Source organism: Neovison vison, chromosome 14, assembly GCF_020171115.1.
Source record: "Neovison vison isolate M4711 chromosome 14, ASM_NN_V1, whole genome shotgun sequence".
NCBI classification, from domain to species: domain Eukaryota; kingdom Metazoa; phylum Chordata; class Mammalia; order Carnivora; family Mustelidae; genus Neogale; species Neogale vison.
The window spans coordinates 22827765-22840045 of record NC_058104.1 but is presented as its reverse complement, the minus strand read 5'-3'; the positions used below and the strand labels follow the sequence as shown (position 1 = coordinate 22840045).

The following is a 12281-nucleotide window of genomic DNA, read 5'->3' as shown; positions in this document are numbered from 1 at the left end:
AGGAGTGAGTGACCCAAGCTCAGTCACCAGTGGGGGCAAAAGAAAAAGTAACCCAGGAGAGCAGGCTCCTGCCATCCCAGGAAAAAAATTTTAAGTCATTTCTAATAAATAAGCCACTGGATTTTGAAAGGGTGTATTTATTCTGTTTCCAAAGGCTTGAAGAGCACCAGTTCCCAGTCCCAAACTAAGCAGACCCAGATGCAGCCCCAGAAACCCTCTTTGCAAAGTCCCAATGGCCCCAAGGGCAGGGCTGAGCTTGTCAAGGCCCAGACACCCAGCATAGTTTCCAGGGCAAAGCAGTGCCCCCAAAAACATGTGCAATGGTTCCAATGGCTCAACTTGACTTCTTTGTGGGGCCAAGGTCTTCCAGCGGGCTCTGACCCTCTCTGCCTTCACCTCGTCCTTTCTACTTTCCTACTCTGTTCCAGCCACGCTGGGCTTCTGTGCTGTCCCTCAAATCCACCAGGCACACTCCTGCCCCAGGGCCTTTGTACTTCCTCTGCCCTCACAACTCACTCCCTCTTTTCCTTCACGTCTTTGTTGGAAGGTCCATGTACAAAACTGTCACTTTCTCTCTTCTTCATTCTCTGCTTTGTTTTTGGCAAGATCACTTACACCCTCCCCACTTGCTAAATAATTGCCTCCTGAACTTGTTCAATGTTTACCGCTAGACAGACTTCAGGTATCTAGTAATGGACCCCAGTAAGTATGTATTGAAGGCCTCACAATGACTCTCTGTGATAGTACTATCATCAACAGGGAAACAGATGCACAGAGGTCGTGTGACTTGCCTGAGGTCACTTAGCTACAAGTTCCAGAGCCGGATTCCAGGCAAGACAGGTGTCCCCGAGGTCTTCCTTCTCTACCACATGGCTGTGCAGCCTCCCGGGGAAAGCCTTTCCTGCTCTGAATCCTGAATCCTGCTCTGTCCCTGGATCCAGGGGACCCTGGGCAGGTTCCCTGACTTGGACCTGCTCACCCAGAATGTAGGCCATCTGGACCTATTCAAACATCCTTCAGGGATTCCTGCACTAAACGTCATGTGCAATTGCTCCCCTCCTGCATGGATAAATACTGAGCTCAAACTTTTAGAGAGATACCATGTGGAGTATGGAAAGCTGGGGGTAGCCCTAGCCTGCCACCCGACTGTGGGGTTTCCCTTTGAAGAACGCGGATGTGATGGGCTGAACTGGTTGAAACGAAGGACGTTCTTGAGACCCTCTCAGGACTTTGCAATGTGACCAACAGAGGGAGCTATCTGACCGAGAGAGGGAACCAGGTTGCACTAAGGCCATGAGAGGGGGCCCTAATCCTGGTAAGACTAGAGTCTTTATAAAAAGGAGACACCTGGACATAAAGCCGTGCACAAAGAGAAAATGACGTGAAGGCCCAGAGAGAAGATACGACCTACTACAAGCCAAGGATGCCTGAGGCTGCAGAAGCAAGGAGAAGGGCCTGGTACAGATTCTCCCTCACCTGCCTCAGAGGGAACCAGCCCTGCCAGCACCTTGACTTTGACTCTCCAGCCTCCGGAACGGTGAGAGTCCATGTCTGTGGTTCAGCCAAACAGTTCATGTTGCTTTCAGTAGCGGCCTTAGCAAGCCACAGCTGTGCATAACCAAATAAAGGTGGGGTTCTCTGGAAAGTGTGGAAGAGAGATGGTCACCAAACGCAGTCACTACATACACACTAAAACCCTTTCAAGGCCAACTGCCAACTCAACGCTTGACCCTTGAGCTGAGGTCCCGTTTCTGGGTGAACTTCAATTCTAGTCTTCAATCCCAATGGGATGTGTCCTGTACTCTGTCTCAGAAATTCTCCTGGCACTCGTTCCTTGATTCACGGGGTCTCCCCCAGTCCTCATGGCCTCCCCTCGAGACACACGGCAAAGTGTCTGATCACCCGCACCTTGGGGATTGTGACAGATTTTATTTTTGCCCAAATACTAAGCATGCTTTGGTAACCAAAAAAACTTCATAAATGGGCGCCTGGGTGGCTCAGTGGTTTGAGTCTCTGCCTTCGGCTCAGGTCATGATCTCGGGGTCCTGGGATCGAGTCCCACGTCGGGCTCTCTGCTCGGCGGGGAGCCTGCTGCCTCCTCTCTCTCTCTCTCTGCCTCTCTGCCTACTTGTGATCTCCCTCTGTCAAATAAATAAATAAAATCTTTAAAAAAAAAAAAAAAGGAAAAAGCAATTGAAACCCTGATATGGATTAGCCTAAAGAAAAATAAACAGGTATAAACCAAGACGAAGAGGAAAGTCTCGCCATTTGGGAGAAGAGAGATGGACCTAGAGGATGTTGTGCTAAGTGAAACAAGTCACATAGAGAAAGACGATTTCACTTGTGTGCAGAATCTAAGACACAAAACTAACAAATAAGGCAAGACAGAAACTGATCCATAGCTATATGGAAGCTACTCGTAACCATATGCAGGAGGTGGCTAGGAGGGGGGCAAAATGTGTGAAGGGATTGAGGTACAAACGTCCAGTTACAAAGTAAGTCTTGGGGGTGTATAGTATAGACAGGGGACAGTCAATAATATTGTAGCAATTTCATGCAGCGACAGATGGTAGCTACACTTCTGCTGGAGATCATTTCCTGACATGTACAAATCAAGTCGCTGTAATGGATGCTGGAAACAACTGGGATATGGGAAGACAACTGTATTTCCACTAGAAAAAAAAGGAGAACAAGAAGAGAGAAGTAATTTAGGGGCACCTGGCTGACTCAATCGGTGGAAGGTGTGACTCTTGATCTCGGGGTTGTGAGTTCAAGCCCCACACTGGCTGTAGAGATCACTTAAATAAGTAAGAATGCTTTTAAAAAAGAGAGAGTAACGATCTTTTTTTTTTTTTTAATATTTTATTTATTTGACAGAGAGTGAGAGACAACACAAGCAGGCAGAGCAGAAGGCAGAAGGAGAGGGAGAGGCAGGTTCCCCACTGATCCTGATGTGGGGCTCAATGTCAGGACCCCGGGATCATGACCTGAGCAGAAGGCAGATGCCTTAGATGACTAAGACCTCCATCTTGATCTTTCTCTCCTCTTTCCTTTCATCCATGGATAATAAACCTTGTGACAAATTTCCTCCTTCAATCTGACTGTCCTTGTTTTACCCCTGGAGTTCCTTAGGAATCGAGGTTTGGGTCCAGAAGACTGGCAGCGTTTTACCAAAGCAGAGAACCTGAGAGTTAAAAAGCACCTTAAAACAACATTAATTAGAAAACAGACATTAATTAGACAACAGTAGAATTAAATAGTTGATAAATGAACCACCCACAGGTGACCAGGCACAAAGTCGAAAGGGGCCACTGACTCCTAGAAAACATTCCCACTTGTATTTTAAAACAGAGAAAGCCACGAAGAATGGAACTAAATTGTTTTGAAAGGCTGTGTTTCAAATATGGAACAATTGAGCTATGTGTTTGTAAACACAGCTATTTAAAAGAATGTGTGACTTATCTCCCAATTAAAATACTATGCAAATTTGTAAGGCAGAGTTTTGTCAGCTACAACTAGTAAACACAACAGCTCAAGTGAAATCATTTCTAGTGCAATTAGCTGTTTATGAAGATGCTGTTTTCTTTTTTTTGCAATTGTTTGGAACCAAAAAGAAGCTAACAGCACAATCTCGATCGTTTTTTTTTTTCTTTGCAGAAGCACTCCTCCCTGAAGCTCTCACTGTAGAGGAGGGATAGTTATTTTACCTGAACACTACAGAAGGTACTAATAAGGAGTTTACACTTCCTGAGTGTTTACACTTTGCCAGGTATTGTGATAGGCAAGTTGTATACAATAGCTCATTGACTCTCCCCCAAGAAATCTATGAGGTCATGCATTTATTAAGACTAAGTTCAGTTTACAAGTGAAAGAAGCCTAAAAGGACAGTGGCTTAGATAAGATACATTTACTTCTGTGACATAAAAGTCTGAGATGAAACGGTCCAGGGCTGGTGTGGCAGCTCCATGGTGTTAGGGAAATGACTTTCTTCTGTCTTGGGGGTCTTCTATGCATGCCTTCCATTCTCCATTCCTAAAAGGACCTCATGTTCCAGAGGGCTGCTCCAGCTCCACTCATTACGCCTATAATCCAACTCAGGGAAAGGAGGAAAGAAGAGAAAGACAACACCCCACCCACCCCACGCAAAAGTTTTCATTCCATTTTTACTGATGCCCCATTGGCCAGAACTTGGTCACATGGTTACACAGCTCTATGACTGTAGCTGCAAAGCAAGCTGGGAAGTGTAGTCATTATTTGGTACAGCCATATGCCCCCAGCTAAAAATCGAAGGAGAAAGGATCTTGGGACATAACAAGCAGTTTTTGCCGTAGGTAAGATACTGTTGTTCATTCTCTTGTACAAATGAGAAAACTTAGAAGTTAGTAACCTGACCAAAGTCATAGTCAATTCTCTTGGTTGTGACACTCTCTTGATTGAGTCTGGTTTTGTGATTCTTTTTCTCATGCACCTGGTATTGGTAAGATATTGGTAATCAACTCCTCTATGTTGCTTGGAAGAAATTATACAAGAACAATGCATTTAGAATTCTACTCTTTTCCACTTACATCACTGCTTCTTTTATCAAATAGAAATTTTAAAGCACAGTATCTCTGTGGCAGAGAAGAGTGTGCAGACTAGCAAAAACTAGGGTTTCCTCCTTCTCCAGGGGCTATGCGTGAATGAGCCAGCCCCACTCACATCCCAGGCTGCTGCTGGCAGACCTGGATCCCACCATCCAGGGCTCACTGTGACCATGGCTGCAGCACTGGACACCCAATTTTTTTGTAATCACAGACTTATATGTAAAACTACAGAACTCCCAGAACATAACATAGGGGAACCCAGATAGAAGACTGAGTATGGTGATGACTTTTATTTAACTTTTAAATATTTTACTTATTTGAGAGAGAGAGAGAGCACAAGCTGGGGAAGCAGCAGGCAGAGGGAGAAGCAGACTTCCCAGTGAGCAAGGAGCCCAGCGTGGGACTTAAGCCAAAGGCAGAGGCTTAACCAACTGAGCCACCCTGGCGTCATTTTATTTTATTTATTATTTTATTATATATTTTACTTTATTTATTTATAGTAATGATTTTCAGACACAACACCAAAGGCACAATTCATGGAAGAAATAATTGATAAATTGGTCTTCATTAAAATTAAAAACACCTGGCCTCCTGGGACCCCCCGGGGTGGCTCAGTTGGTTGAACAACCAACTCTTGATTTTGGCTCAGGTCATGATCTCAAGGTTGTGGGATGGAGCCCCATATGGGGCTCCACACTCAATGCAGAGTCTTCCTTGTCTCTCCCTCTGCCCCTCCCTCTGCTCGCTCTCCAATAAACAAACAAAACAAACAAAAACTTCTGCCCTATAAAAGACAAACAACATCAAGAAAATTAGAAGACAAGCCACGGACCAAGAGAAAAATACTTGCAAAGGACACATCTGAGGGGCGCCTGGGTGGCTCAGTGGGTTGAGGCCGCTGCCTTCAGCTCAGGTCGTAATCCCAGGGTCCTGGGATCCAGCCCCGCATCGGGCTCTCTGCTCAGCTGGGAGCCTGCTTCCTGCTCTCTCTCTCTCTGCCTGCCTCTCTGCTTACTTATGATCTCTGTCACTAAAATAAATAAAAAATTTTTAAAATCTTTAAAAAAAAAAAAAAAGGACACATCTGATAAGGGACTGCTACCCAAAATACACCAAGAGCTCTTAAAATTCACCTGGCTCAGTTGGCGGAGCCTGCGACTCTGATCTGAGGACTGTGAGTTCCAGTCCTATGTTGGGTGTGGAGATTACTTAAAAATGAAATCTTTAACCAAAAAAAAAAAAAAAATCCACAATAAGGAAACAAATAACCTGATTTTAAAAAGGGGGCCGAAGAGCTTACCAGACACCTCCCCAAAGAAGATACACAGATGGCAAATGAGCATGTGAAAAGATCCTCATCATGTATCACCAGAAAATGCAAATTTTAACGATAGGGAGATGTTGTCACATACCTGTTCGAAGGGCCAAAATCCGAACCCTGAAAACATCAAATACAGGTGAGGATGTAGAGCAACAGGTACCCTTATTCATTCGTGGGAACAAAAAATGGAACAGCCACTTTGGAGGAGAATCTAGTGGTTTCTTACAACACCCAACAGACGCCCACTGTTAGGATCCAGCAACTGCCGCCCGCCCCCCACTCCGCTGTATTTACCCAAAGGAGTTGAACGCTTACGTCCACACAAAATCCTGTACATGGATGTTTACAGCAGCTTTGCTCATAAACTGTGATACAGGGGCGCCTGTGTGGCTCAGTGGGTTAAGCCGCTGCCTTCGGCTCAGGTCATGATCTCAGGGTCCTGGGATCGAGTCCCGCATCAGGCTCTCTGCTCAGCAGGGTTGCTTCCTCCTCTCTCTCTCTCTGCCTACTTGTGATCTCTCTCTGTCAAATAAATAAATAAAATCTTTAAAAAAAATAAAATAAAATAAACTGTGATACATCCAGGCAATGGAACACTATTCATCACGAAGGAGAAATTAGCTTTCCAGCCACGGAGAGACAGGGAGGAAAGTTCAATGCACCATTACTAAGTGAGAGAGGCCAGTCTGAAAAGGCTATAGACTGTCTCCAGCTATACGACATTCTGGAAAAGACAAAGTATGGAGACAGTGGGGCGCCTGGGCGGCTCAGTCGGTTAAGTGTCTGCCTTCAGGTCGTGATTCCAGGGACCTGGGATCGAGTCCCGCATCGGGCTCTCTGCTCAGCAGGGAGCCTGCTTCCCTCTCTCTCTCTCTGCCTGCCTCTCTGTCTACTTGTGATCTCTGTCTGTCAAATAAACAAATAAAATTAAAAAAAAAAAAAAAGTATGGGACAGTAAAAAGATGAGTGTGGATGCCAGAGGTTGATGAGCAGACGAAGCACCGGGAATTTTTAGGGCAGTGAATCCAGTCTCTATGATGCCATAATGACGGATACACGTCATTGTACGGGTCCTACCTAACCCACGGAATGCACACCACCAAGATGAACTCATACGGAAACAACCAACGATGATGTGGTCCATGTGGGTTCATCGACTGTAACATCTATGTCCCACTCTGATGGGGGTGTTGACAGTGGGAGGGGCTGTGCATGGGGGGGTGTGCGAGAAATCTCTGTACCTCCTCTCAATTTTGCTCTGAACCTAAAACCACCCTAAAACAAAATAATAATAATTCTCAGGGCAGGTGCCTGGCTGGCTCAGTCAGAACAACATGAGACTCTTGTTCTTGGGGTCATGAGTTCAAGCCCTACATTGCAGGGGTAGAGATTACTATAAAACCAAAAAAAAAAATTTGTAACTAAAAAAGAAATTTTAAAATACAGTCAAGGAGAGGGTCTTGGGACACCTGGGCCCAGTGTCTGGAGTGAAGGGCTGTAAGGGACAGCTGCCTGTGGGCCAGGAGCCTCTAGGTGGCAGTGCCCAGCCAGAAACAGGGCCAGCTGAAGCCCCAGGGAGCCAAGGAACAGGAAGAGAAAAGCCAGGGACGCCAGGGATGCTGCCCCCACGGCCCTCCCCACCAGGCTCACATACCAGATGAACGTCAACAGAGCACAGAATACATCAACAAACAACTGAATGGTCCTTTGAGGGTCTGCAATCCTTGATAACGACAGTAGCTAACCTTTATTGAAAACTTGCTGCCTGGCACCATTCTGGTCAAATGAAGATCTTGCAGTGTGTGTTCGTCATGTGAACAGCATTCTCCCGTTTCTTAAGATATCTGTCAACAGTGTGCTTTACCAAGGCTTACCCACCTAGTGAAATTGGCATGTTTGATCAGTCTCCTAGCATCGGGTTTATGCTGTCTTGTTACTCCAAGTACTACACTTTGTATTGTTGCTAAAGGACTGCCTTCCACAACTCTTGATTATAGCCCCACTGGGATTAATGCTTCGAAACTGGAATTAGAGGGTAGGAAACGATGACTGTCTTTAGAGATCTTCCTATATGTGGCCAACTGAATTTTCAACGTGTGGCAGGCAGGCTGTCCTGTTAGGAGTATAGTGTGCTGGGGGTACATCATCTCAGACCTGCTGGTGCTGGGTAGTAGCAACAGAGCTTCTCAGAAACTTATTCCAACCACAGTCTTGGGGCGCCTGGGTGGCTCAGTTGGTTAAGCATCTGCCTTCAGCTCAGGTCATGATTCCAGGGTCCTGGGATGGAGTCCTGCATCAGGCTCCCTGCTCAGAGGGTAGGCTGCTTCTCCCTCTCCCTCCCGCTCTGCCTACTTGTGCTCTCTCTGCCAAATAGATAGATAATATCTTTAAAAAAAAAACAAAAAACAAAAAACCCCACAGAATCTCCTTTTCAAATCTGAATTTCACAAAGTAAGGCTGACTTGGGATTCAGATGTTGATTGCTCATTTGTATTTCTGCTTCTGGAAACTCCCTGTTCACATTTTTGTTCATTTTTCCTTTAAGGCGTATTACTCTCTTATTCAGGTATGTGCGTGTGCACACGTGTATGTCGACAGAGATATATACACCCGTTAGATTTCTCATACCTGTCATGGTCTCTTTTTCAAGTTTGTTTATATCAGTCATTTTTACACTTATAATCAATTACACTTATAATCAAGCTTTTATTTTTAACTGTTTTCTTTAAAGATTTTATTTGAGAGACAGCGTGAGCAGGGAGAGGGTGGGCGGAGGGACAAACAGACTTCCGGCTGGGCAGGAAGCCTGATGTGGGGCTGGGTCCCAGGACCCTGAGATTATGACCTGAGCTGAAGTCGGATGCTTAACCAAACTACCCAGGCACCCTCAAGTTGTTTGTTTAAAAATACTGTCACACACACACACAAAAATGTCCCAATACCTTTACACTTACAAAGCTAAATATTCACATATATATTCCCTCAGCTTTTAATTGCTTAAATATCCATTTGACAGAGAGAGACAGAGAAAGAGGGAACACACTCAGGGGAAGTGGGAGTGGGAGAAGCAGGCTCCCTGCTGAGCATGTCTTAACATTTAGCTCCTTATAATCTGTCCATATATGTGGGAGCATGAAGTGATACTCTAACAAAAACCTTCCCTCCAAACAGTCAATGTTCCTGATGTCATCTGTTGACTGATCCATCCCCTCATTTTGTGCTATTTCCTGCTGGACTATCAAGTTCTTCTATAAACAAGAGTATTTTCTGGAGCGTTCTATCCTGTCTTACTACCGGTGCTAATATCTTCTACTTATTACTACTTTTTTGTTTTAATTTTTTATTTCAAATTTCTTTAGCTATTCTCAACTGTAAATTATTTTGACTGAACTTAAATACTTCTGACCCATTTCCAAAAATCCTTTGGGGCTTTTATTAGAGCTATAAACCACAACTGTAAGTTAATTTGAAAAGAATCAGCCCTCCAGGGTGGAGAGGAGGGAAATGGGTACTTGTAGACAGAGCCGGAGGTGGTAAGAACTGGCCTTCTGGGAAGACAACCGTATAGTCTCCATCATAAACTTTCATTTTTTTTTTAACTTTTTTTTTTTTTTAATTTATTTATTTGAGAGAGAGATAGTGAAAGAGAGCCTGAGAGGGGAGAAAGTCAGAGGGAGAAGCAGACTCTCCAAGGAGCAGGGAGCCTGATGTGGGACTGGATCCCAGGACTCTGGGATCACGACCTGAGCTGAAGGCAGTCGCTTAACCAACTGAGCCACCCAGGCAGCCCTTTTTTTAACTTTTTACTTATTTAAATAATCTCTACACCCCACATGGGGTTCATACTCACAACCCAAGACCAACAGTCTCACATTCCTCCGACAGAGACAGCCAGGCACCCTGTGAGTATAAACTTTTAGACGTATCAATGCTTTTGACCCAGAATGTCCACTTCTTGATATCTAGAAATCTCCCACATGAGCACAAAAGATGTGCACTGCAGGAGCGCCTGGGTGGCTCAATGGGTTAAGCCTCTGCCTTTGGCTCAGGTCATGATCTCAGGGTCCTGGGATCAAACCCCGAATCGAATCGGGCTCTCTGCTCAGCGGGGAGCCTGCTTCCCCACCCCACCTCACCTGCCTCTCTTGCCTATTTGTGATCTCTGTCAAATAAATAAAATCTTTAAAAAATAAAATAAAAAGTAAAAGTGCACTGCGGCACATTTTGCAACAGACTCCAAACAAAATAAAGTAAGTGACATCGCAGAGACTGATAGGAAGGTATGGCAGAGCCACGTGCACCGAGGAGGGAGGGGGTCCTCGATTTAATGTGACGAGGAGCAGATGGCTAGACAAATGCCTACACCACGAGCCCATCTACTGTTTTACATCACAGGACATGCTCTAGGAGAGGAGGGCAGCCAAGTGCTTCCTGTAAAGGATAGGACAGTCCGTATTTTTGGCTCTGTGACCTGTAAGGTGTCTGTCGCAACTCTTCAGCTCTTGCCGTTGAGGCGCCAAAACAGCCCAGGACAATAATGTGAACAGACAAGTCTAAATGGAGTTTAGGGAGAAAACCAGCCAGTGGGATGGATTTGGCCCTCGGCCTGTCGTATTTTGGACTCCGGGCCCAGAAAGAAGACTGACAACCGGTGTCAAGGTCTGTAGGAACTATATGGCAAGCACTAGCCTAAGAAGTTTACAAATACTCACTCGTTCAACTCATGTAAGCCTCCTAAGAACGTGGAACGGAGGCTCTCCTTCTGCACATCTTACAGAGGAAGAGACTGAGAGGCTCTGCTCAAGGTCACACAGCTCTTCAGCGGAACCGGGATTCAAACCCAGGCGGTCTCCACGCAAAGACTGTCCTTCGGTGTCACTCAGTTTAGTCCTCCGGTGGTGTCCTGTTTCTCTGAATAGTGTGCTTCTAGGATCCTGAACCAGCCACCTCGATAAAGAATTTCATTCTTATAATACAGAAAAAGCATGACTGCTTGGGAAAAGACGCGGTTTATCTCTCTTGATGTTGAGACCACAAAACACTACCATTTGACCAGAGTCATCAAAAAAAAAAAAGTTAGACACACAAAATGATGTCAGCGTCACGCTGCCTGCTGTACCCCCAAGTTCCAGGGAAAATAAGGACCGTGCCTGTTTCAGGTACGGAAAGTCACACAGGAGAAGAGTCCAGACTTTTTAGAGAAACACAACCCTAAGTCTGAGTCACAGCTGGGCATCTCCCAGACAAGTCACTCAACCTCTCTGAGCCCTAGCTTCTCCACTGGCAAAAGAGGCTGGGACACAGATGCCTCAGGGGTTGCCATAACCTTACAAGAGACCATTAAGAAATGGGGCTATGAGGATGCCTGGCCCCTTTCCTGTTGCCCATTACATAAATTCCTATAGGATTGGCAGGTCCATTCCTGCCTGTCTGGTCCCCAGCTAGCTGCACCCTGAGAAGCCAGAGCCTGATTTGTCCACAGCTGCAGACACCTTCTACCAAAGGCTAGCAGAAGAACTACAGCCACAACAAGAACCAAGGATGGCCAGGCCAAGGGCACTGCCAGCACCCCATGTGGTACAGCCTAGGAGTGGAAGGGAGGTGGAGGTTGGGGGAGCAGAGTCTAAGCCCTGAGGAAAAGTCTCTGCAAGTTACAGCCCACTGACTGCCGAGTGTCCCAGATCCCAAAGCCAGAACTGGGGAGAGGGTCCATTTTACAAGTGGTCAAGGTGAGGCCCAGAGAACCGGACAGGGGCTTCTGAAGGAGCCTAGGAAAGCATCCACCCAGGCATTCTCCTGAGGTCCTGACCCAAGTTAGGCCAAGGTCAGCCCCACCCCCAGGTGCTCTGTTGGACCAAACACATGAATTTGAGCACAGGCACCGAAAAGGGGACATGCGCCCTGCAACCCACTGTTGTCTCTGGGCTGCCGGCCCCACTCACTTATCTGTCCCCATCAGCGGCTGTGTGTGCCGTCCCCGGCAAACAGGATCTCATGGGATTTTCGCCATCAGTCTGGGATATGGTTACCCAGCTTGACAGGATGTGCAACAAAGGACAAGACGGGAGCTTGACAAGACAGTAAGGTGTTGGCAGTGTGGGTCCTTCCAAACTGGCGCCAACAACTGGATTGAGCATGGCACAAGTGGGGTGGGGAGGTTCCTTAGGGTAAAATGGTGGCGGCTGTGGGATCTGGCAGCAGACCCCCCTGGGTTCACATCCTAACTTCTTCAACATGCCACCCCCCTTACCGGGGAACCACCCCTACCCCCACAAGCCCTGGCCTGGGACATCTGTCCCTTTAAGGCTCTGGTGGGCGGGCCCAGCCGTTCCCTTGGAGCTCTCTGAGCTCTTTCTGGCTTCCAAATTCCTGGCCTA

General features: G+C 46.3%; 1 long non-coding RNA gene across 1 annotated transcript; it reads right to left on the bottom strand.

Annotated features, from left to right (window-relative positions):
- Window positions 1-5595: 5595 nt before the first annotated feature.
- On the bottom strand, window positions 5596-6318 carry LOC122895661. Its single transcript, XR_006382251.1, has 3 exons — window positions 6220-6318; window positions 5996-6021; window positions 5596-5805 (listed from the first exon to the last, which is right to left on the bottom strand). It is a non-coding gene; the product is annotated as an uncharacterized LOC122895661 (long non-coding RNA).
- Between the last annotated feature and the right edge of the window lie 5963 nt (window positions 6319-12281).